Source organism: Pseudophryne corroboree, chromosome 4 (assembly GCF_028390025.1).
Source record: "Pseudophryne corroboree isolate aPseCor3 chromosome 4, aPseCor3.hap2, whole genome shotgun sequence".
Taxonomy (NCBI): Eukaryota; Metazoa; Chordata; class Amphibia; order Anura; family Myobatrachidae; genus Pseudophryne; species Pseudophryne corroboree.
The window spans coordinates 546,266,212-546,293,302 of record NC_086447.1 but is presented as its reverse complement, the minus strand read 5'-3'; positions in this window follow the sequence as shown (position 1 = coordinate 546,293,302).

Sequence of the window (27,091 nt, the reverse complement as noted above, 5' to 3'; positions counted from 1 at the left end):
TTTTGTCCATGTCGACCTTAGTGTGTCGACCAATTGGTGTCGACATTTTTGTTGTCGACCTGGAGTCCGGATACCATGTGATAGACACTCAGCGGACAGTAGCGCATGCAGGGAGGGCTTCTGGGTACCCCGGCCAGGGGTGACTAGTTAGTGATTTAATGCCTGGGCCGCAGGGAGCTATATAAAATTGTCCCCAGGCTGTGGCATTATCCCTCTGACTAGTGGAGCCCGGTGCTGGTGTGAAAAATACTGGGGACCCCTACGTGTTTTGTCCCCCGTATTTTTGGCACCAGGACCAGGCGCAGAGCCCGGTGCTGGTTGTTAAAATACGGGGGATCCCCTGTCATTTTTTCCCCTGTATTTTTACAACCAGATCCGGCTCAAAGAGCCTGAGGCTGGTTATGCTTAGGAGGGGGGACCCCACGCATTTTTTTTCAAGATTATTGAACACTTTTGTGCCATCCATGAAGTCGAATCCAGGGCGCACACTATCCGTCAATTGGTCCGTTTTTCGACAGCGGGACTGTTGAATCCGTTCTTTATTGAATATGTCGAATTCGGGTCCCGGCGGTCGGAATTCGACTGTCGAATTGCGTTGAATCCAAAAACGGTCGAATTCCAGCCGGAATTCGACCGCAATTGCATATACCCCTAAGTCAGCAGACAGCTGCAAATCCGTTCGCACTTCACTCAACATTGAATGATTTTTCTACTGCAGTCTGTGCGCAGCTCAGGACTTACTCCTCCAGTGCGATGAGAACAGGCTGAATTGGTGCGGAGCTGACGTCACATACCCTCCCTGAAACGCTTGGGAATGCCTGCGTTTTCCCTGACACTTCCAGAAAACGGTCAGTTACCACACACAAACGCTTGCTTCCTGTCAATCAGCATGCAAATTTGCGACTGCATTTTTCGCACCAACCTGTCGCTGTTCGATGATGCCTGTTGTTGTTTGCTGATGTGAGTGCGCATTGCAGTGCATATGCATGCGCAGTCTATTGCTAATTGTTCGCTATGCGAAAACGCAGAGCAGCAATCGGATCTGAATTACCCCCACAAAATGTACATGACAGGAAATGATTGGCTGGTACTTTAGCTCTCGCCACTTTATCTCTTGCATAGGACTAGTTAATAGACCCCTATGGAACAGATTCAGTAGACCGACGCTGGAATTCCGACAGTCGGTGAATTACCACCGGGCGGAATCGCGACCTCCGGAGGCTATTCCCACTTAGTTGGTCGGTCTACGCCACCAACTGAGTGGGAATACAATCTGTGGTGAGCAAAACGAGCCACCGGGCCTGAAGCATGGCGAGCGTAGTGAGCCAGCGAGGGGACTCTCTTCCAGCATCCCGTCTGCCGGTAAAACATACCAAACCCATGTACACATTTCACAGATCTTAGCACACTGCACATGAACCATGGAAATAACTAGGCAACTGTGCAACAGCTGAATCCGGCATGCGCATACAGACGGAGTGCAGCGGATGGATCAGAAACCTCTTTTCCTGAAATGGAAGTAACTTGCTGGTGACAATGTGGGTGCGCAGATCTGTTCTGTCTAGTGGGAGTGTTGTGGTTGTAAGTCACTTCAGTAGCATGCAGACATAGAAAGGACACTGGTTTCCGAAGGATCTGCAGACATAAAAACAGTTGGTGGGACGGCATTCTATATGCAGACTCATGGATGTGCGGCATACCTGGGTGGATTGTCATATTACTATAAGCCAGTATGTATAGTAGGCTGTCACGACTGTATGCAAATGCATCCGAATCTGTCACTATGTGTTTCTAATTGTGCTCTCATTGCTATGGAAAAGCACACTGCAGCCAGTAGCACTGCTGGAGAACAGCCAAGAGCATCCAAGGGACTCTCTGAGAAGGCACCATGCAGCCTGTTGACCTGCATGCTCTACTTCCCAGAGCCACCAGCCCTTCCTGCTAGGCATGACATCACTGGTTTAGGGGCAGGGGCTGACACAGAGCATACAGCCACCCTTTTTACGGCACAGATATAAAATACCGCTACTTCTCTCACTCGCCAATAGATGATCAATTGTCACAATCAGATTTATCTCCAGTGCTGACGTCATAATGGTCAAGTTATTAAGACGGGTTTCAATACATTTTGGCTGCTGCTTGTACAGCTCAGTCAGTAGTAGAGACACACTGTAAGGTGGGCGTTCATTTAAAACTGTTAGCAAAACTAAAGTTAGCAACTTCCCATCAGCGGAATGAAGAAACCTAGAGTTATATTAATGTACCACAGGAAAAAAAAGCGGTAGGAGCCAGAGATGGGTCCCCCTCTCTGTCCAGGCCTGAGACTCCAGTTCCGGCCAGTCTCCCTCTGAGCCCAATATTTAATCACAGGAATGGTTTATTAAGCAATAATGTGCATGTACAGCCATTCTCACAGTTATGCATGTGATAGGGGTCTGGGACTCCAGGTCGACAAGAAAAAGGTCGACACACCTTAGGTCGACGCCAATTGGTCGACATGGACAAAAGGTCGACGTGGACAAAAGGTCGGCAGGAACAAGGTCAACATGGAAAAAGGTCGACATGAGTTTTTTATGTTTTTTTGGTGTCGTTTTCTTCGTAGAGTGACCGGGAACCACAATTAGTGCACCGCGTCCCCTCGTATGGCTCGCTTCGGGCATGGTGCCTTCGCTCCGCTCCGCTTCGCTCGGCACAGATTACCGTTCTAATCGTAGTCCACGTGGATAGTTAAGTATAAAAAGGTTCCAAAAAAGAAAAAAATTGTGAAAAACTCATGTCGACCTTTTGTCCATGTCGACCTTGTTCCTGTCGACATTTTGTCCATGTCGACCTTTTGTCCACGTCGACCTTAGTGTGTCGACCAATTGGTGTCGACATTTTTGTTGTCGACCTGGAGTCCGGATACCATGTGATAGACACTCAGCGGACAGTAGCGCACGCAGGGAGGGCTTCTGGGTACCCCGGCCAGGGGTGACTAGTTAGTGATTTAATGCCAGGGCCGCAGGGAGCTATATAAAAGTGTCCCCCGGCTGTGGCATTATCCCTCTGACTAGTGGAGCCCGGTGCTGGTATGAAAAATACTGGGGACCCCTACGTGTTTTGTCCCCCGTATTTTTGGCACCAGGACCAGGCGCAGAGCCCGGTGCTGGTTGTTAAAATACGGGGGATCCCCTGTCATTTTTTCCCCTGTATTTTTACAACCAGGTCCGGCTCAAAGAGCCTGAGGCTGGTTATGCTTAGGAGGGGGGACCCCACGCATTTTTTTTCAAGATTATTGAACACTTTTGTGCCATCCATGAAGTCGAATCCAGGGCGCACACTATCCGTCAATTGGTCCGTTTTTCGACAGCGGGACTGTTGAATCCGTTTTTTATTGAATATGTCGAATTCGGGTCCCGGCGGTCGGAATTCGACTGTCGAATTGCATTGAATCCAAAAACGGTCGAATTCCAGACGGAATTCGACCGCAATTGCATATACCCCTAAGTCAGCAGACAGCTGCAAATCCGTTCGCACTTCACTCAACATTGAATGATTTTTCTACTGCAGTCTGTGCGCAGCTCAGGACTTACTCCTCCAGTGCGATGAGAACAGGCTGAATTGGTGCGGAGCTGACGTCACATACCCTCCCTGAAACGCTTGGGAATGCCTGCGTTTTCCCTGACACTTCCAGAAAACGGTCAGTTACCACACACAAACGCTTGCTTCCTGTCAATCAGCATGCAAATTTGCGACTGCATTTTTCGCACCAACCTGTCGCTGTTCGATGATGCCTGTTGTTGTTTGCTGATGTGAGTGCGCATTGCAGTGCATATGCATGCGCAGTCTATTGCTAATTGTTCGCTATGCGAAAACGCAGAGCAGCAATCGGATCTGAATTACCCCCACAAAATGTACATGACAGGAAATGATTGGCTGGTACTTTAGCTCTCGCCACTTTATCTCTTGCATAGGACTAGTTAATAGACCCCTATGGAACAGATTCAGTAGACCGACGCTGGAATTCCGACAGTCGGTGAATTACCACCGGGCGGAATCGCGACCTCCGGAGGCTATTCCCACTTAGTTGGTCGGTCTACGCCACCAACTGAGTGGGAATACAATCTGTGGTGAGCAAAACGAGCCACCGGGCCTGAAGCATGGCGAGCGTAGTGAGCCAGCGAGGGGAATTTCTTCCGGCATCCCGTCTGCCGGTAAAACATACCAAACCCATGTACACATTTCACAGATCTTAGCACACTGCACATGAACCATGGAAATAACTAGGCAACTGTGCAACAGCTGAATCCGGCATGCGCATACAGACGGAGTGCAGCGGATGGATCAGAAACCTCTTTTCCTGAAATGGAAGTAACTTGCTGGTGACAATGTGGGTGCGCAGATCTGTTCTGTCTAGTGGGAGTGTTGTGGTTGTAAGTCACTTCAGTAGCATGCAGACATAGAAAGGACACTGGTTTCCGAAGGATCTGCAGACATAAAAACAGTTGGTGGGACGGCATTCTATATGCAGACTCATGGATGTGCGGCATACCTGGGTGGATTGTCATATTACTATAAGCCAGTATGTATAGTAGGCTGTCACGACTGTATGCAAATGCATCCGAATCTGTCACTATGTGTTTCTAATTGTGCTCTCATTGCTATGGAAAAGCACACTGCAGCCAGTAGCACTGCTGGAGAACAGCCCAGAGCATCCAAGGGACTCTCTGAGAAGGCACCATGCAGCCTGTTGACCTGCATGCTCTACTTCCCAGAGCCACCAGCCCTTCCTGCTAGGCATGACATCACTGGTTTAGGGGCAGGGGCTGACACAGAGCATACAGCCACCCTTTTTACGGCACAGATATAAAATACCGCTACTTCTCTCACTCGCCAATAGATGATCAATTGTCACAATCAGATTTATCTCCAGTGCTGACGTCATAATGGTCAAGTTATTAAGACGGGTTTCAATACATTTTGGCTGCTGCTTGTACAGCTCAGTCAGTAGTAGAGACACACTGTAAGGTGGGCGTTCATTTAAAACTGTTAGCAAAACTAAAGTTAGCAACTTCCCCTCAGCGGAATGAAGAAACCTAGAGTTATATTAATGTACCACAGGAAAAAAAAGCGGTAGGAGCCAGAGATGGGTCCCCCTCTCTGTCCTGGCCTGAGACTCCAGTTCCGGCCAGTCTCCCTCTGAGCCCAATATTTAATCACAGGAATGGTTTATTAAGCAATAATGTGCATGTACAGCCATTCTCACAGTTATGCATGTGATAGGGGTCTGGGACTCCAGGTCGACAAGAAAAAGGTCGACACACCTTAGGTCGACGCCAATTGGTCGACATGGACAAAAGGTCGACGTGGACAAAAGGTCGGCAGGAACAAGGTCAACATGGAAAAAGGTCGACATGAGTTTTTTATGTTTTTTTGGTGTCGTTTTCTTCGTAGAGTGACCGGGAACCACAATTAGTGCACCGCGTCCCCTCGTATGGCTCGCTTCGCTCACCATGCTTCGGGCATGGTGCCTTCGCTCCGCTCCGCTTCGCTCGGCACAGATTACCGTTCTAATCGTAGTCCACGTGGATAGTTAAGTATAAAAAGGTTCCAAAAAAGAAAAAAATTGTGAAAAACTCATGTCGACATTTTGTCCATGTCGACCTTGTTCATGTCGACCTTTTGTCCATGTCGACCTTTTGTCCACGTCGACCTTAGTGTGTCGACCAATTGGTGTCGACATTTTTGCTGTCGACCTGGAGTCCGGATACCATGTGATAGACACTCAGCGGACAGTAGCGCACGCAGGGAGGGCTTCTGGGTACCCCGGCCAGGGGTGACTAGTTAGTGATTTAATGCCAGGGCCGCAGGGAGCTATATAAAAGTGTCCCCCGGCTGTGGCATTATCCCTCTGACTAGTGGAGCCCGGTGCTGGTATGAAAAATACTGGGGACCCCTACGTGTTTTGTCCCCCGTATTTTTGGCACCAGGACCAGGCGCAGAGCCCGGTGCTGGTTGTTAAAATACGGGGGATCCCCTGTCATTTTTTCCCCTGTATTTTTACAACCAGGTCCGGCTCAAAGAGCCTGAGGCTGGTTATGCTTAGGAGGGGGGACCCCACGCATTTTTTTTCAAGATTATTGAACACTTTTGTGCCATCCATGAAGTCGAATCCAGGGCGCACACTATCCGTCAATTGGTCCGTTTTTCGACAGCGGGACTGTTGAATCCGTTTTTTATTGAATATGTCGAATTCGGGTCCCGGCGGTCGGAATTCGACTGTCGAATTGCATTGAATCCAAAAACGGTCGAATTCCAGACGGAATTCGACCGCAATTGCATATACCCCTAAGTCAGCAGACAGCTGCAAATCCGTTCGCACTTCACTCAACATTGAATGATTTTTCTACTGCAGTCTGTGCGCAGCTCAGGACTTACTCCTCCAGTGCGATGAGAACAGGCTGAATTGGTGCGGAGCTGACGTCACATACCCTCCCTGAAACGCTTGGGAATGCCTGCGTTTTCCCTGACACTTCCAGAAAACGGTCAGTTACCACACACAAACGCTTGCTTCCTGTCAATCAGCATGCAAATTTGCGACTGCATTTTTCGCACCAACCTGTCGCTGTTCGATGATGCCTGTTGTTGTTTGCTGATGTGAGTGCGCATTGCAGTGCATATGCATGCGCAGTCTATTGCTAATTGTTCGCTATGCGAAAACGCAGAGCAGCAATCGGATCTGAATTACCCCCACAAAATGTACATGACAGGAAATGATTGGCTGGTACTTTAGCTCTCGCCACTTTATCTCTTGCATAGGACTAGTCAATAGACCCCTATGGAACAGATTCAGTAGACCGACGCTGGAATTCCGACAGTCGGTGAATTACCACCGGGCGGAATCGCGACCTCCGGAGGCTATTCCCACTTAGTTGGTCGGTCTACGCCACCAACTGAGTGGGAATACAATCTGTGGTGAGCAAAACGAGCCACCGGGCCTGAAGCATGGCGAGCGTAGTGAGCCAGCGAGGGGACTTTCTTCCGGCATCCCGTCTGCCGGTAAAACATACCAAACCCATGTACACATTTCACAGATCTTAGCACACTGCACATGAACCATGGAAATAACTAGGCAACTGTGCAACAGCTGAATCCGGCATGCGCATACAGACGGAGTGCAGCGGATTGATCGGAAACCTCTTTTCCTGAAATGGAAGTAACTTGCTGGTGACAATGTGGGTGCGCAGATCTGTTCTGTCTAGTGGGAGTGTTGTGGTTGTAAGTCACTTCAGTAGCATGCAGACATAGAAAGGACACTGGTTTCCGAAGGATCTGCAGACATAAAAACAGTTGGTGGGACTGCAATCTATATGCAGACTCATGGATGTGCGGCATACCTGGGTGGATTGTCATATTACTATAAGCCAGTATGTATAGTAGGCTGTCACGACTGTATGCAAATGCATCCGAATCTGTCACTATGTGTTTCTAATTGTGCTCTCATTGCTATGGAAAAGCACACTGCAGCCAGTAGCACTGCTGGAGAACAGCCCAGAGCATCCAAGGGACTCTCTGAGAAGGCACCATGCAGCCTGTTGACCTGCATGCTCTACTTCCCAGAGCCACCGGCCCTTCCTGCTAGGCATGACATCACTGGTTTAGGGGCAGGGGCTGACACAGAGCATACAGCCACCCTTTTTACGGCACAGATATAAAATACCGCTACTTCTCTCACTCGCCAATAGATGATCAATTGTCACAATCAGATTTATCTCCAGTGCTGACGTCATAATGGTCAAGTTATTAAGACGGGTTTCAATACATTTTGGCTGCTGCTTGTACAGCTCAGTCAGTAGTAGAGACACACTGTAAGGTGGGCGTTCATTTAAAACTGTTAGCGAAACTAAAGTTAGCAACTTCCCATCAGCGGAATGAAGAAACCTAGAGTTATATTAATGTACCACAGGAAAAAAAAGCGGTAGGAGCCAGAGATGGGTCCCCCTCTCTGTCCAGGCCTGAGACTCCAGTTCCGGCCAGTCTCCCTCTGAGCCCAATATTTAATCACAGGAATGGTTTATTAAGCAATAATGTGCATGTACAGCCATACTCACAGTTATGCATGTGATAGACACTCAGCGGACAGTAGCACACGCAGGGAGGGCTTCTGAGTACCCAGAACCCCCCGATGGTCCAAACTTGTCTCCGTCTCTGCAGCGGCCGCGGGCCCCCAGCTGAGATCAAAGCGTCCCGGCCTCCCACTGCCGTTTCAGCTGTCAGTGCTTCATATACCTGATGTGGAGCGCTGACAGCTTCACTGGTAGTGGGAGGCCGGACAGCGCGCCGCAATCACAGAGAGGGACATTGAAGGATCTGTACCTCCCAGCTGCCTGGCAGGGCTTCGAAAGAGGTCCGAAACTCCTTAAGCCGTCCATTGATTTTATTAACGCTCTCGCCCTTCACCCCCTACCCCCTTTTCTCCCCAATAAACACTCGGACAACTGAATTGCGATTTAAAAGGTCACAGCCAAATTTATTGATCGAATTAGAATTGGTACTCTATAAGTGGGTGGCGAGAAAGCAGTGCGTACCCCCGGCTACAGCCTACATATTAATTTCTCTTAAATTAAACAACGGGGCGGAACCTAAGTCCCGCCCTTGCGCAAGTTAGCTGAGCGGTACCACTTCCCACCATTGGCATAGCACCGGTCCACCCTTAAGATGACGACCGTGTCGGCCCTTGAGGCCACGACAAACTCGCCGAGTATCTGGGGGAAGTGCCGGCCAACCAACGTTGCGCTACTACAGACTGCCGAGGAGCACTGCTTGCCACGCCTGCTGGACCTCTTTTGCCAGACCCTAATTAAAAGACCGAATTGGCCTGACGGTGCCTCCACCGGACGTAAACCTAATTTCAAATTCCAGTTACCTCACCTTTGCCCTGGTGATAATTAAAATTCTGGACTGGCCTACCGGTGCCACCACCTAAATTAAAAAAACAATTCAATTCCTAAATACCAGGGCCAATTGTCCTACCAACTGGGCGGGAGGGTGGGTGCCTTCTTGGATCCTTGATCAGCATGAAAGAGGGAGCCTGCCTGGCATTCCTGGTCTTTTGTACCCCCCAGGTAACTCTCCTCCCCTTTTTCCTATAGGATGCTGCTATGCTACCTGTTCTATCCACCCCCTCCCCCTCCCCTCCCCCTTTCTCCCATTCCCTGCCCCAGGCTTCCTTCTTTTAAAAAACCCAGGACGCTTATTTATTCTCAGGCCTATTTGGCCATCGAATTCTTTAAGCCGTCCATTGATTTTATTAACGCTCTCGCCCTTCACCCCCTACCCCCTTTTCTCCCCAATAAACACTCGGACAACTGAATTGCGATTTAAAAGGTCACAGCCAAATTTATTGATCGAATTAGAATTGGTACTCTATAAGTGGGTGGCGAGAAAGCAGTGCGTACCCCCGGCTACAGCCTACATATTAATTTATCTTAAATTAAACAACGGGGCGGAACCTAAGTCCCGCCCTTGCGCAAGTTAGCTGAGCGGTACCACTTCCCACCATTGGCATAGCACCGGTCCACCCTTAAGATGACGACCGTGTCGGCCCTTGAGGCCACGACAAACTCGCCGAGTATCTGGGGGAAGTGCCGGCCAACCGACGTTGCGCTACTACAGACTGCCGAGGAGCACTGCTTGCCGCTCCTGCTGGACCTCTTTTGCCAGACCCTAATTAAAAGACCGAATTGGCCTGACGGTGCCTCCACCGGACGTAAACCTAATTTCAAATTCCAGTTACCTCACCTTTGCCCTGGTGATAATTACAATTCTGGACTGGCCTACCGGTGCCACCACCGAAATTAAAAAAACAATTCAATTCCTAAATACCAGGGCCAATTGCCCTACCAACTGGGCGGGAGGGTGGGTGCCTTCTTGGATCCTTGATCAGCATAAAAGAGGGAGCCTGCCTGGCATTCCTGGTCTTTTGTACCCCCCAGGCAACTCTCCTCCCCTTTTTCCTATAGGATGCTGCTATGCTACCTGTTCTATCCACCCCCTCCCCCTCCCCTCCCCCTTTCTCCCATTCCCTGCCCCAGGCTTCCTTCTTTTAAAAAACCCAGGACGCTTATTTATTCTCAGGCCTATTTGGCCATCGAATTCTTTAAGCCGTCCATTGATTTTATTAACGCTCTCGCCCTTCACCCCCTACCCCCTTTTCTCCCCAATAAACACTCGGACAACTGAATTGCGATTTAAAAGGTCACAGCCAAATTTATTGATCGAATTAGAATTGGTACTCTATAAGTGGGTGGCGAGAAAGCAGTGCGTACCCCCGGCTACAGCCTACATATTAATTTCTCTTAAATTAAACAACGGGGCGGAACCTAAGTCCCACCCTTGCGCAAGTTAGCTGAGCGGTACCACTTCCCACCATTAGCATAGCACCGGTCCACCCTTAAGATGACGACCGTGTCGGCCCTTGAGGCCACGACAAACTCGCCGAGTATCTGGGGGAAGTGCCGGCCAACCGACGTTGCGCTACTACAGACTGCCGAGGAGCACTGCTTGCCGCCATAGCCTGGTTCCTAGAACCCTGGCCCGCCACCCGCTGCTACCACCGGCCTCCCACTGATGCTTTCTGCTATGTCGCCCAAGAATAAAGCTAAACCCCTCTCTGTCAGGTGTACTCCATCTTGCCTTAACAGCCCTTCCTCTCCGTACCTCAACAACAGGTGCCTGGCGATCGTATCGCCTTCTCCCGTTAAGAGACGGGCTACAGCCTTGTTCACCTTTCTTCTGACCCTTTCTAACCCCGGGCCCCCCTGTGCCCTTGGGACTATATCTGACCATGTGATCCCTGTACTAGGCCACCGGCCCTTCAGCCATTGTATGTCGGCTTGGATTGCCATAATCAGCTCGCTCCCCTTGCTTTTTCCTAGATCGTTGCCCCCTAGGTGTATGACAACCCTCTCTGGTATTCCCCGTGGCTCGTTCTTTAACAACAGGTCCCGCAGCCCGTTCCACCTCAAACCTCTGATGCCTATCCATTCCACCTTCGCCCCCCACTTTTGTGCTAGGTTCCCTGCTGATTTGTGTCTGCTGGCCCAGTAAATATACGAGTGGCCGACCATCCAGACTCTCCAGTCCTTCTTTTGCCCTCCTGAAAAGTAGAATTACACATAATCGTTACCCCCTGTTCTATGCGGACCTATGCTGCGAACTTTCGCACGACCCATATGAAGGTGAAAACCACAAAACCTCTTTTTGTTTGAGGGCAAAATTGGAAAGTCCTTCATTCCCCCATTTATGGCGGACAGCTTAAGGCCTTGGGTTTCGCGAAAGTCGCCGCGCGCCTGCCTCCTAGTCTTGTTCCTCTGCGCGCAAGTAAACCTTGTACGCTCCTGATTTCCACCTGCCCAACTTTTTAATCTCACCTGCTGACAACCCTTCTGCCTCCGCACAAGTTGCTGCCCCTATCCTAAAGGAATGGGTACCGTACTGCCCCAGGGGAAGCTGCAAAGCCCTCAGGCCTTTCTTGAATATGCTTTGGAACTGAAATTTAGTCAGGGGGGATCCGCTATCATGCACTAGCCACTGCGGCCAGGGCCCCTGCGGGCGTTTTCGCTCGTAATTACTTGCTAGTGTCACTGCGCATGTGCTTTCCTCTTCCTGTTTGCCTATCGCTACCCAGCGCCCCCGGCCTAATTGATCTGTTTTTGACTTGTGTATTTTGCCGAGCACCCTATCCTTTTCCACCACTACGTTGCCTGACAATAGCCCAGAATCCTTTGAACTCTTGGAGCTCGCTACCAGCTCCCCTACCCTGAAGGCTCCAAAGAAGGCGAGGGAAAAAGCCAGGCGGAATAGCCCTGTTTCGTACTCGTCCGCTGCGATGTGACTGACTATTTCTATTAAGCTCTTAAGCATGGGGCGGCCTATGGGCCTGCGTACGTCGCCTGGCGTTGCTTGCTCTCTTGCCCACCCTTTTAGTGCTTTCGCCAACAAAAATGGCTTTGTAGGGTCCTCCTCCCCTCTAAGCTTTGAGACGTATGCAATCCCTGCCAATGTTGCGGACATTGCCGCCTTAGACCTCCCCTCGCTATACCCCTGCCACACGTACTCCAACAGTTCCTCGCGAGCGTTCTTACCCGCCTCTCCTTTTCCTATCCTTAACGCCTGCCATTCGCTGAAAGCCGCCTCGTACGTCCTCAGCGTCCGCGGTGCCACTGCCTTTCGTGCTAGTCTTGCTAGCCCAGCTTGATAATCTGCCAGATATAATCAGGACAGCGTAAACCCTCTGCCCTGGCTTGTGGCGCGAGCGTCCTGAATCTACCCCACTGGAACCTGGAAAGCGCATCCGCAATCTCATTTTCCACCCCCGGGACGTGGCGCGCTATGAAGTCTATGTTCTTTTGCAAGCAGCGCAGCACTAGGTGCCTCAGTAGCCTGAGCGCTTGTGGTAATTCCGCTTTCTGGTTGGTTATCGCCTGTACCACCCCTAAGTTATCGCACCAAAACACTATGCTTTTGTTCGCCAACCTGTCTGCCCATAACTCCACCGCCACTATTATCGGGAAGAGCTCCAGCAGCAACATATTTTTTGTCCACCCGGCCGCTCGCCATGCCTCCGGCCAGGGCTGTGCACACCATTCCCCTCCCAAGTAAGCCCCAAAGCCGACTGCCCCAGAGGCGTCGGTGTACAATTGTAGCCCTGTGCTATGCACCGGCTCGGGCAGCCATATCCGGACCCCATTGAAGCCCTTTAGGAATTCCAACCATACCTGCATGTCCTGCCTCAGCTCGCTTGATATGCGTATGTTACATCGCGCTTTCTTGACCCCGCAGGTCGCCTTCTCTAACCTGCGACAAAACACTTTGCCCATGGGAATGACCCTGCATGCGAAATTCAACAAACCTAACAGTGACTGCATCTGTTTAAGAGTGACTTTTTTCGCCCCTGCGCATTCCTGCAGCCTGTCCCTCAGCTTTTCTATCTTCTCGACCGGTAGCCGACAAAGGCCAAGCTCCGTGTCGATCTCTATGCCCAGAAACGTTAGCCTTGGTGTGGGCCCCTCAGTCTTCTCTGCTGCTATCGGGACCCCTAGCTGCCTAAAAAGAGCCTGTGTCGAGAATAATAGCTCCTTGCACTCCTGGCTGCCCTTAGGGCCCATTAGCAGGAAGTCGTCCAGGTAATGTGTTACCCCCTTCGCGCCTGTCCCTGCCCTTACGCACCATTCTAGGAATGAGCTGAACCGCTCGAAGAAAGCGCAGGAAATAGAGCAACCCATTGGCAAGCATTTGTCTATGTAGTATTGCTCCCCTAGTTTAAAACCCATGTACTTGAAGGAATTTGGGTGGAGTGGTAGCAGGCGAAATGCGGACTCGATATCCACTTTCGCTAGCAACGCCCCTTTTCCGCAAGCCTGTACCATCGCTACTGCCTGCTCGAACGATTGATATGAGACGCTACAAGCCTGGGGGTCTAGGGCATCGTTTATTGATTCTCCTCCTGGAAAAGATAGGTGCTGAATCAACCGGAACTTCCCTGCCTCCTTCTTCGGGACGACCCCTAACGGTGAGATGCACAGCCCTTCTAGGGGCGGCGAGGGGAATGGGCCAGCCATGCGCCCCAGCTGAATTTCCCCGTCTATTTTGGCCCTGACCACCTCCGGGAAATCTCTTGTTGACTTTAAATTCCTCTTAGCTACTGCTGACACTGGCCTCCCTAGTGGCAACTTGATACCCTCCATGAACCCCTTTTCCAAAAAGTCCGCCTCCCCTCTTAGCGGGTAGCGGCCTAGCCAACGCTGTAGCGGCTCAGTATTTATTGGGGAGGGCGCCTTGCTTATCCCCCCCTTTGCCTTGGGCGCGACTGCAGTCTTTGGCTGGGTGATTTGCGTTGCAGCGCATGCATGTGTGTTTGTAACGGCAACCCGCTCCCCTGCTGCATATGGCGGAATTAAACGCATAGCATTTTCCTTTTGCTGCGGCGCTACCGCCTGCTTTTGGTCAGAAAGGGCTGCCTGTGCTCTGCTGCTTGCGCCGCCTGATTTGTGACTTCTAGCCACACTTCCTGTTTTTTCCTAAATTTCTCGTCATATTGTCTCCAAACCCATGCTCTGGCCGTCATGTACATGCTATGTATCATGTGCATGTAACGGAGGATGTTCAATGCTTCGGCCGGCCTCGATTCAATGTAGCATGCCGCGAAAACATACATACCCTCCGTCCAATGCGCGTAATCTCTCCGCGCCTCCTCCTCCCTTGTGCCCGCTGCCTTAGCCGCATCTAGACTGCGTTTTGCTTCCTCCGTCATTGCGAAAACGTCCACGGACTTGCCCTTACGTATACCATCCTTTATCTTTGGCCTAATCCCCCTCAATATCGCTGTATTGGCGCAGTGCACCATGCTCTCTTGCGAATCTGGCCCCGCGTCCCCCCTCTTCCCCGCTTCCTTGCTGCGCTTCTTGCTACTCCTTTTGCGTTTAAAATATTTTCTGAACTGTCGCCGCCTTTCGGCGGAGCTAGATGAGTCGCTAGAGTCAGTGTATGAGTCGCTACTGCTTGAAGAAGACTTTTGCTCACCTGTTCCTGAAGCCGAGGGTGTCTGGTTGACCTTCTCTGCCGCTCCGTTCTGTCCCTAGTCGCGCAGCGCGCCCGCCGCGACTTGATCCGATGATGACCCGGCTGCCGGTTGTCTACCTTCTATGGAGGCTGGAACCTGTAAACTCACAGAGGACATGTGTAACGTATCCGCTGGTTGCGACTGAGGCTGCTCCGCCGGGTGCCGCTGCTGCTGCCCTTCTAGCGGCTGGAGGGCCTGTGCCCCATGGTTCTGTCCGCGGTCTCCTGACCCCAAACTTCCGCTGGCCCCCGTCCCCATTGCTTGACCCTGCTGCTGCTGCGGCCCGCTCTCTAAGGGGAGGGGTAGCCCGCATGGCTGGTGGGGGGTTGCGTTGTGGTGGGCTCCTCCCGGGTGTGAGTACTGGCTTGCTGCTGCGGGCTGCGACGGGGGTGGGTACCAGGGGGGTTGGGCAGTGGTGGGCCAGTAGCTAGCCCATTGTGAGTAATGGGCCCTACCAATTGGGCGGGAGGGTGGGTGCCTTCTTGGATCCTTGATCAGCATGAAAGAGGGAGCCTGCCTGGCATTCCTGGTCTTTTGTACCCCCCAGGTAACTCTCCTCCCCTTTTTCCTATAGGATGCTGCTATGCTACCTGTTCTATCCACCCCCTCCCCCTCCCCTCCCCCTTTCTCCCATTCCCTGCCCCAGGCTTCCTTCTTTTAAAAAACCCAGGACGCTTATTTATTCTCAGGCCTGTTTGGCCATCGAATTCTTGTAGCAGCTAAGTCCACACAACTGACAATCTGTGTGTGTGTGTGAGTACGCTGTGTGTCCTGTGTTTGTAAGTGTAATGTTTGTGAATGCTGTGTGTGTATAACTATGCTACAGTATGTGTAATGTACTGTATGCTATGCATGTGTGTCTGTTTGTATGAATGTATGTGTGTGTAGGCATGTTATGTGCGTGTGTGTGTGTGTGTGTGTGTGTGTGTGTGTGTGTGTGTGTGTGTGTGTGCTCTGTGGGTGTCTTTAAGTATGGTGTGTGTGTGTGTGTGTGTGTGTGTGTGTGTGTGTGTGTGTGCTATGTATGTGTCTGTATGTGTATGTATGCTATGTGTACTGCATGTACAGTATGTGTGCGTCACATGTATAAAATAAATATAGAAACCCCTCCCTGAAATTCCTGCATTTGCCCCTGCGGAGCATACGAACCACCAGCTGACTGTATGTTAGTAGTGGTGCAGGATTCAAGTGGTGAATTGCATATGGAATGCAGTTAGGGTTACCACCTCATCCCTTTAATTCTGGACACATTAATTACACAGGTTCTGTGGCTGGCTAACTTCAAGACTCCATTTCACCTGGTTTTAATCAGCCACAAAACCTGTGTAATTAATATGTGTCCAGAATTAAAGGGGTGAGGTGGTAACCCTAAATGCAGTATATACATTTCATATGCAGAATGTGAACGAATGTGGTTGTGTCTTAAAGATGGCGCTGCCCAGTGAAACCATCGTGGCTGGATAGTGAATTAATATGCTTCCAGATATAATAAAATAGCTTTTTTTAACAAAATAACAATGTGGAACAATATATGTATAAAACATTAATTAAAATATTTTTTCTTTTAAATAAAAGAGATGGCACTCTTTAAAACAGATAAGAGAAATTAGGAAGGTGGAGCATACTGCAACCGGTGAGGAGGAGCCACAGGTGTTGCTATGGTGCATGCAGAATAATCGGTTTACCCTGCATCTGACTACTAGGATTCAACCAGTGGAGATGTGTTCACCACTGGTTGAGGCCTAGGAGCCAGATGCAGGGTAAACCGGTTACTCTGCATGCACCATAGCAGGTTACTCTGCATGCACCAATTAAGAGGTGAGTCCAGGAGTAGAGTTTTTGTACCTGGTGGGAAGTGTCATGGTGGAAGGTCTGTAAATAGTGTTAAGTGTAATCTAAAATGATGGACTTCCGAAAGCCCTGTTCAGGCCCATTTGTCATAGAGATGTGCAGTTCAGTTCTTTAGAAAGCCAAACTCACATAAGTTCTGTGGATCCGAGCCAAACAGAGTCCCAGTGTGGATCTCCTGAGGAGAGCTGAACTAAAATTAGTCCCAGTTCGAATTTTTCAAGATTTTCAAGGAAGTTTCATAAAATCCAAAATCCAAGAATTGTATATTATAGTCAAATTCCAAACCAAAACACTTGAACAGGTCCTGCACTAGCTGCTCAGCAAAGGGATGCAGGGCAGGTAGGTGCCAGGCTGGAAATGCACTCTCCCTGCTCTGCATCCCTATGTTGTGGTCCCTGCTGCGGCCTGCTGCTGCACCTGTCACACTGGTGCGGCCGGCAGCACGAGGAATCCTCTCTCTTTCCCGCCCTCAACACAGCATTGGGCATTAAAAAGTGGGTGGAGTTACACAGACTGATGAGGCTGAGCTACATAGACTCAGGGGTCAGAGCTACACGAGACAACAAGACTGCTGTAGTCTAGAGTAGGATGTGCTGTTCCAGATCCAGCCAGCCAGACTGTGATACAGTAGGTAAGTGGAGGGAGAGGGAGAAAGTGTGTGTGTGTGTGTTTGTTTGTGTGTGTGTGTGTGTGTGTGTGTATGTATGTGTGTGTGTGTGTGTGTGTGTGTGTGTGTGCATGTGTTTCTGAGTATGTATGTGTATGTGTGTAGGGGGGTGCAGGCTGGGGGGCATGATAATATACTGCTGGTTGCGTTATGGACAAGCGGCGCTACTGCTGGGTGCACTTGTATGTACAAGCGGCGCCACTGCTGGGGATATTATGTATCAGCGGCGCTACTGCTGGGTGCATTATGTATAAGCGGCGTAACTACTAGGGGCATTATGTATCAGTGGCGCTACTGCTGTGGGGGTTATGTATCAGCGGCGCTACTACTGGGGAAGTTATATATCAGCGGCGCTACTACTGGGGGCATTATGTATCAGTGGCGCTACTAATGGGGGCATTATGTATCAGCGGCGCTACTACTGGGGAAGTTATATATCAGCGGCGCTACTACTGGGGGCATTATGGATCAGTAGTGCTTCTACTGGGGGCGTTATGTATCAGTGGCACTACTGCTGGGGGCATTAGGTATCAGCGGCGCTACTGCTGGGGGCATTATGTATCAGCGGTGTTACTACTGGGGACGTTATGTATCAGTGGCGCTACTACTGGGGGCATTATGTATCAGTGGCGCTACTGCTGGGGGTGTTATGTATCAGTGGCGCTACTACTGGGGGCATTATGTATCACTGGCGCTACTGCTGGGGGTGTTATGTATCAGTGGTTCTACTCCTGGGGGCGTTATGTTTCAGCGGTGCTACTACTGGGGATGTTATGTATCAGCAGCGTGACTGCTGGGGGCGTTATGTATCATCAGCGCAACTGCTGGGGGCATTATGTTAAGCTAACCATATTATCCCTTTAACCTGGGACACTCATGAATTACACAGGTTCTGTGGCTGGCTGACTACAAGCCTGTATTTCACCTTGTTTTAAGCAGCCACAGAACCTGTGTAATTCATGAGTGTCCTAGGTTAAAGGGATAATATGTTCAGCCTAGTTATGTATCAGCGGTGCTACTACTGGGGGTGTTATATATCAGCAGCGCTACTACTGGGGGCGTTATGTATCAGTGGCGCTACTACTGGGGGGTGTTATTTACAAGCAACACTAATACTGGGGGCTTTATGTATCAGCGGCGCTACTACTGGGGGCATTATGTATAAGCGGCACTACTACTGTGGGTATTATGTGTATAAGTGGCAATACTACTTGCGGCGTAATGTGAATATGATTGAGCTACTTTGTGGCGTAATTTGAAATGGGGGTACAAATGTGTGGCCACACCCATTCCTTGTGAGAGCACACCCCTTTTTTAACACACGCCGTCCCTTTGTAAATTATGGGAAGGTGGAAATTTATAGTTTGCAGGGGGGCGCCGAACACCCTAGCTCCGGCCCTGCACTTGAGGGTGGTTTTGCAAAACCAAAAGCAAAACACAATGATGAAATTAGAACCGAAACTAAAATCAAAACACGAGACTCAGCGCATGTCTCTAATTTATAATAGCTGCACCTATTCATTCCCACGTATACTGTACACTTACAGTACAGTATGTAGGCTATTAGCCATTGTTCCCTTTGACTGCAAAGAAACTAACTGAAATCTTGGGTGTAAGAGTAATCAGTATATACAGTACACAGGCAGAAGGTTTGTGCGCCATGCTGTACAGCAGTGTGCACATATGACCTAGATAGCCAAATCACAAATGAGCAGTGACTTGGGCTTCAATTCCACATACAGTAGTTAAACGTGATTAAATAAAAATTATAATGATTAAGGGCAGAATGCACTAATAGAAAAATGCTGTAAAAACCCAGATTTCAGGGTTAATAGCAATTACACATATGCACTAAATCCCGCTTCCCTTGGCTTAATTGCGCAGAGTAATGCCAGCTTTTACTGGCATTACCCCCTATGGAATTGTTCCCTCCCAGCATGCCCTGTGGTTGCCGTGTCACTCTGCGCATGCACAGATGAACTCCCGGGGGCTGAAATCTAGAAGCCCAGTGATGAGATGACATTGCAAAGGACAGCTCTTAACAGAAGAGCTGTCCTTTGCAGTGTCTAATCACATATATTAGCACATATGCGATTAGTACCACTGCGATGTCAGTGTGAAGGAATGTATTCCGCTTTCTTTGTTCATCCCGCCCAATGTGAGGACTGACAAGCTATCCAGCTCAATACTAGTATGTTGTACTGTATGTTGGTCCTCATATTATTCATGTCTCAAACTACAGTTTTTTTCTACAATTAGCTATAAGGTCTGATGGAGGTACAAATGAACCTTGCGGTGACATGATGTACTGCCCAGGTATGGGGGGGAGACCCAGCCCACATGGACAAGATGGTGGCTGCAACACTGAAGGGGTTAACCCTAAAGGGTCAGGGCTATTTTTGAATGGACCAATCAGTGCTGAAGCACCAGTTGTAAATGTAATAGCCATCTGCAAGAAGCATGATTGCAGCTTAGTCCCAGGCTGCAGTGTGAGTCATGATACTGGGACATGGCATAGACAAGTTCCAGAGCTGGGAGCTGGCACTAGTGCTAAAACTGCATAGTTGCCTATAGAGATGAGCGCCTGAAATTTTTCGGGTTTTGTGTTTTGGTTTTGGGTTCGGTTCCGCGGCCGTGTTTTGGGTTCGAACGCGTTTTGGCAAAACCTCACCGAATTTTTTTTGTCGAATTCGGGTGTGTTTTGGATTCGGGTGTTTTTTTCAAAAAACACTAAAAAACAGCTTAAATCATAGAATTTGGGGGTCATTTTGATCCCAAAGTATTATTAACCTCAAAAACCATAATTTACACTCATTTTCAGTCTATTCTGAATACCTCACACCTCACAATATTATTTTTAGTCCTAAAATTTGCACCGAGGTCGCTGTGTGAGTAAGATAAGCGACCCTAGTGGCCGACACAAACACCGGGCCCATCTAGGAGTGGCACTGCAGTGTCACGCAGGATGTCCCTTCCAAAAAACCCTCCCCAAACAGCACATGACGCAAAGAAAAAAAGAGGCGCAATGAGGTAGCTGTGTGAGTAAGATTAGCGACCCTAGTGGCCGACACAAACACCGGGCCCATCTTGGAGTGGCACTGCAGTGTCACGCAGGATGGCCCTTCCAAAAAACCCTCCCCAAACAGCACATGACGCAAAGAAAAAAAGAGGCGCAATGAGGTAGCTGTGTGAGTAAGATTAGCGACCCTAGTGGCCGACACAAACACCGGGCCCATCTAGGAGTGGCACTGCAGTGTCACGCAGGATGTCCCTTCCAAAAAACCCTCCCCAAACAGCACATGACGCAAAGAAAAAAAGAGGCGCAATGAGGTAGCTGACTGTGTGAGTAAGATTAGCGACCCTAGTGGCCGACACAAACACCGGGCCCATCTAGGAGTGGCACTGCAGTGTCACGCAGGATGTCCCTTCCAAAAAAACCTCCCCAATCAGCACATGATGCAAAGAAAAAGAAAAGAAAAAAGAGGTGCAAGATGGAATTGTCCTTGGGCCCTCCCACCCACCCTTATGTTGTATAAACAAAACAGGACATGCACACTTTAACCAACCCATCATTTCAGTGACAGGGTCTGCCACACGACTGTGACTGATATGACGGGTTGGTTTGGACCCCCCCCAAAAAAGAAGCAATTAATCTCTCCTTGCACAAACTGGCTCTACAGAGGCAAGATGTCCACCTCATCTTCACCCTCCGATATATCACCGTGTACATCCCCCTCCTCACAGATTATCAATTCGTCCCCACTGGAATCCACCATCTCAGCTCCCTGTGTACTTTGTGGAGGCAATTGCTGCTGGTCAATGTCTCCGCGGAGGAATTGATTATAATTCATTTTAATGAACATCATCTTCTCCACATTTTCTGGATGTAACCTCGTACGCCGATTGCTGACAAGGTGAGCGGCGGCACTAAACACTCTTTCGGAGTACACACTTGTGGGAGGGCAACTTAGGTAGAATAAAGCCAGTTTGTGCAAGGGCCTCCAAATTGCCTCTTTTTCCTGCCAGTATAAGTACGGACTGTGTGACGTGCCTACTTGGATGCGGTCACTCATATAATCCTCCACCATTCTATCAATGTTGAGAGAATCATATGCAGTGACAGTAGACGACATGTCCGTAATCGTTGTCAGGTCCTTCAGTCCGGACCAGATGTCAGCATCAGCAGTCGCTCCAGACTGCCCTGCATCACCGCCAGCGGGTGGGCTCGGAATTCTGAGCCTTTTCCTCGCACCCCCAGTTGCGGGAGAATGTGAAGGAGGAGATGTTGACAGGTCGCGTTCCGCTTGACTTGACAATTTTGTCACCAGCAGGTCTTTGCACCCCAGCAGACTTGTGTCTGCCGGAAAGAGAGATCCAAGGTAGGCTTTAAATCTAGGATCGAGCACGGTGGCCAAAATGTAGTGCTCTGATTTCAACAGATTGACCACCCGTGAATCCTTGTTAAGCGAATTAAGGGCTGCATCCACAAGTCCCACATGCCTAGCGGAATCGCTCCCTTTTAGCTCCTTCTTCAATGCCTCCAGCTTCTTCTGCAAAAGCCTGATGAGGGGAATGACCTGACTCAGGCTGGCAGTGTCTGAACTGACTTCACGTGTGGCAAGTTCAAAGGGCATCAGAACCTTGCACAACGTTGAAATCATTCTCCACTGCACTTGAGACAGGTGCATTCCACCTCCTATATCGTGCTCAATTGTATAGGCTTGAATGGCCTTTTGCTGCTCCTCCAACCTCTGAAGCATATAGAGGGTTGAATTCCACCTCGTTACCACTTCTTGCTTCAGATGATGGCAGGGCAGGTTCAGTAGTTTTTGGTGGTGCTCCAGTCTTCTGTACGTGGTGCCTGTACGCCGAAAGTGTCCCGCAATTTTTCTGGCCACCGACAGCATCTCTTGCACGCCCCTGTCGTTTTTTAAAAAATTCTGCACCACCAAATTCAAGGTATGTGCAAAACATGGGACGTGCTGGAATTTGCCCATATTTAATGCACACACAATATTGCTGGCGTTGTCCGATGCCACAAATCCACAGGAGAGTCCAATTGGGGTAAGCCATTCCGCGATGATCTTCCTCAGTTGCCGTAAGAGGTTTTCAGCTGTGTGCGTATTCTGGAAACCGGTGATACAAAGCGTAGCCTGCCTAGGAAAGAGTTGGCATTTGCGAGATGCTGCTACTGGTGCCGCCGCTGCTGTTCTTGCGGCGGGAGTCCATACATCTACCCAGTGGGCTGTCACAGTCATATAGTCCTGACCCTGCCCTGCTCCACTTGTCCACATGTCCGTGGTTAAGTGGACATTGGGTACAGCTGCATTTTTTAGGACACTGGTGACTCTTTTTCTGAGGTCTGTGTACATTTTCGGTATCGCCTGCCTAGAGAAATGGAACCTAGATGGTATTTGGTACTGGGGACACAGTACCTCCAACAAGTCTCTAGTTGGCTCTGCAGTAATGATGGATACCGGAACCACGTTTCTCACCACCCAGGATGCCAAGGCCTCAGTTATCCGCTTTGCAGTAGGATGACTGCTGTGATATTTCATCTTCCTCGCAAAGGACTGTTGAACAGTCAATTGCTTACTGGAAGTAGTACAAGTGGGCTTACGACTTCCCCTCTGGGATGACCATCGACTCCCAGCGGCAACAACAGCAGCGCCAGCAGCAGTAGGCGTTACACGCAAGGATGCATCGGAGGAATCCCAGGCAGGAGAGGACTCGTCAGAATTGCCAGTGACATGGCCTGCAGGACTATTGGCATTCCTGGGGAAGGAGGAAATTGACACTGAGGGAGTTGGTGGTGTGGTTTGCGTGAGCTTGGTTACAAGAGGAAGGGATTTACTGGTCAGTGGACTGCTTCCGCTGTCACCCAAAGTTTTTGAACTTGTCACTGACTTATTATGAATGCGCTGCAGGTGACGTATAAGGGAGGATGTTCCGAGGTGGTTAACGTCCTTACCCCTACTTATTACAGCTTGACAAAGGGAACACACGGCTTGACACCTGTTGTCCGCATTTCTGGTGAAATACCTCCACACCGAAGAGCTGATTTTTTTGGTATTTTCACCTGGCATGTCAACGGCCATATTCCTCCCACGGACAACAGGTGTCTCCCCGGGTGCCTGACTTAAACAAACCACCTCACCATCAGAATCCTCCTGGTCAATTTCCTCCCCAGCGCCAGCAACACCCATATCCTCCTCATCCTGGTGTACTTCAACACTGACATCTTCAATCTGACTATCAGGAACTGGACTGCGGGTGCTCCTTCCAGCACTTGCAGGGGGCGTGCAAATGGTGGAAGGCGCATGCTCTTCACGTCCAGTGTTGGGAAGGTCAGGCATCGCAACCGACACAATTGGACTCTCCTTGTGGATTTGGGATTTCGAAGAATGCACAGTTCTTTGCTGTGCTGCTTTTGCCAGCTTGAGTCTTTTCATTTTTCTAGCGAGAGGCTGAGTGCTTCCATCCTCATGTGAAGCTGAACCACTAGCCATGAACATAGGCCAGGGCCTCAGCCGTTCCTTGCCACTCCGTGTGGTAAATGGCATATTGGCAAGTTTACGCTTCTCCTCCGACAATTTTATTTTAGGTTTTGGAGTCCTTTTTTTACTGATATTTGGTGTTTTGGATTTGACATGCTCTGTACTATGACATTGGGCATCGGCCTTGGCAGACGACGTTGCTGGCATTTCATCGTCTCGGCCATGACTAGTGGCAGCAGCTTCAGCACGAGGTGGAAGTGGATCTTGATCTTTCCCTAATTTTGGAACCTCAACTTTTTTGTTCTCCATATTTTATAGGCAGAACTAAAAGGCACCTCAGGTAAACAATGGAGATGGATGGATTGGATACTAGTATACAATTATGGACGGGCTGCCGAGTGCCGACACAGAGGTAGCCACAGCCGTGAACTACCGCACTGTACTGTGTCTGCTGCTAATATATAGACTGGTTGATAAAGAGATAGTATACTCGTAACTAGTATGTATGTATAAAGAAAGAAAAAAAAAACACGGTTAGGTGGTATATACAATTATGGACGGGCTGCCGAGTGCCGACACAGAGGTAGCCACAGCCGTGAACTACCGCACTGTACTGTGTCTGCTGCTAATATATAGACTGGTTGATAAAGAGATAGTATACTCGTAACTACGAACCCGCACGAACTTCATGTTTTTTTTACGGGTCCGAGCAGACTCGGATCCTCCCGCCTTGCTCGGTTAACCCGAGCGCGCCCGAACGTCATCATGACGCTGTCGGATTCTCGCGAGACTCGGATTCTATATAAGGAGCCGCGCGTCGCCGCCATTTTCACACGTGCATTGAGATTGATAGGGAGAGGACGTGGCTGGCGTCCTCTCCATTAGAAATTAGATTAGAAGAGAGAGAGAGATTGTGCAGAGTCAGACAGAGTTTACCACAGTGACCAGTGCAGTTGTTGTTAGTTAACTTTTATTTATTTTAATATAATATATCCGTTCTCTGCTATATCCGTTCTCTGCCTGAAAAAAAACGATACACAGCAGCAGCCAGTCACACAGTGTGACTCAGTCTGTGTGCACTCAGCTCAGCCCAGTGTGCTGCACATCAATGTATAAAAGGCAAAGCTTATAATAATTGTGGGGGAGACTGGGGAGCACTGCAGGTTGTTATAGCAGGAGCCCCCAGGAGTACATAATATTATATTAATTTAAAATTAAACAGTGCACACTTTTGCTGCAGGAGTGCCACTGCCAGTGTGACTAGTGGTGACCAGTGCCTGACCACCAGTATAGTAGTATATTGTTGTATGTATTGTATACTATCTCTTTATCAACCAGTCTATATTAGCAGCAGACACAGTACAGTGCGGTAGTTCACGGCTGTGGCTACCTCTGTGTCGGCAGTCGGAACTCGGCAGGCAGTCCGTCCATCCATAATTGTATTACAATATATACCACCTAACCGTGGTATTTTTTTTTCTTTCTTTATACCGTCGTCATAGTGTCATACTAGTTGTTACGAGTATACTACTATCTCTTTATCAACCAGTGTACAGTGCGGTAGTTCACGGCTGTGGCTACCTCTGTGTCGGCAGTCGGCAGGCAGTCCGTCCATCCATAATTGTATTATTATTATAATATATACCACCTAACCGTGGTTTTTTTTTCATTCTTTATACCGTCATAGTGTCATACTAGTTGTTACGAGTATACTACTATCTCTTTATCAACCAGTGTACAGTGCGGTAGTTCACGGCTGTGGCTACCTCTGTGTCGGCAGTCGGCAGGCAGTCCGTCCATCCATAATTGTATTATTATTATAATATATACCACCTAACCGTGGTTTTTTTTTCATTCTTTATACCGTCGTCATAGTGTCATACTAGTTGTTACGAGTATACTACTATCTCTTTATCAACCAGTGTACAGTGCGGTAGTTCACGGCTGTGGCTACCTCTGTGTCGGCAGTCGGCAGGCAGTCCGTCCATCCATAATTGTATTATTATTATAATATATACCACCTAACTGTGGTATTTTTTTTTCTTTCTTTATACCGTCGTCATAGTGTCATACTAGTTGTTACGAGTATACTACTATCTCTTTATCAACCAGTGTACAGTGCGGCAGTTCACGGCTGTGGCTACCTCTGTGTCGGCAGTCGGCAGGCAGTCCGTCCATCCATAATTGTATTATTATTATAATATATACCACCTAACTGTGGTATTTTTTTTTCTTTCTTTATACCGTCGTCATAGTGTCATACTAGTTGTTACGAGTATACTACTATCTCTTTATCAACCAGTGTACAGTGCGGTAGTTCACGGCTGTGGCTACCTCTGTGTCGGCAGTCGGCAGGCAGTCCGTCCATCCATAATTGTATTATTATTATAATATATACCACCTAACCGTGGTTTTTTTTTCATTCTTTATACCGTCGTCATAGTGTCATACTAGTTGTTACGAGTATACTACTATCTCTTTATCAACCAGTGTACAGTGCGGTAGTTCACGGCTGTGGCTACCTCTGTGTCGGCAGTCGGCAGGCAGTCCGTCCATCCATAATTGTATTATTATTATAATATATACCACCTAACTGTGGTATTTTTTTTTCTTTCTTTATACCGTCGTCATAGTGTCATACTAGTTGTTACGAGTATACTACTATCTCTTTATCAACCAGTGTACAGTGCGGTAGTTCACGGCTGTGGCTACCTCTGTGTCGGCAGTCGGCAGGCAGTCCGTCCATCCATAATTGTATTATTATTATAATATATACCACCTAACCGTGGTTTTTTTTTCATTCTTTATACCGTCATAGTGTCATACTAGTTGTTACGAGTATACTACTATCTCTTTATCAACCAGTGTACAGTGCGGTAGTTCACGGCTGTGGCTACCTCTGTGTCGGCAGTCGGCAGGCAGTCCGTCCATCCATAATTGTATTATTATTATAATATATACCACCTAACCGTGGTTTTTTTTTCATTCTTTATACCGTCGTCATAGTGTCATACTAGTTGTTACGAGTATACTACTATCTCTTTATCAACCAGTGTACAGTGCGGTAGTTCACGGCTGTGGCTACCTCTGTGTCGGCAGTCGGCAGGCAGTCCGTCCATCCATAATTGTATTATTATTATAATATATACCACCTAACTGTGGTATTTTTTTTTCTTTCTTTATACCGTCGTCATAGTGTCATACTAGTTGTTACGAGTATACTACTATCTCTTTATCAACCAGTGTACAGTGCGGTAGTTCACGGCTGTGGCTACCTCTGTGTCGGCAGTCGGCAGGCAGTCCGTCCATCCATAATTGTATTATTATTATAATATATACCACCTAACCGTGGTTTTTTTATACCACCTAACCGTGGCAGTCCGTCCATAATTGTATACTAGTATCCAATCCATCCATCTCCATTGTTTACCTGAGGTGCCTTTTAGTTCTGCCTATAAAATATGGAGAACAAAA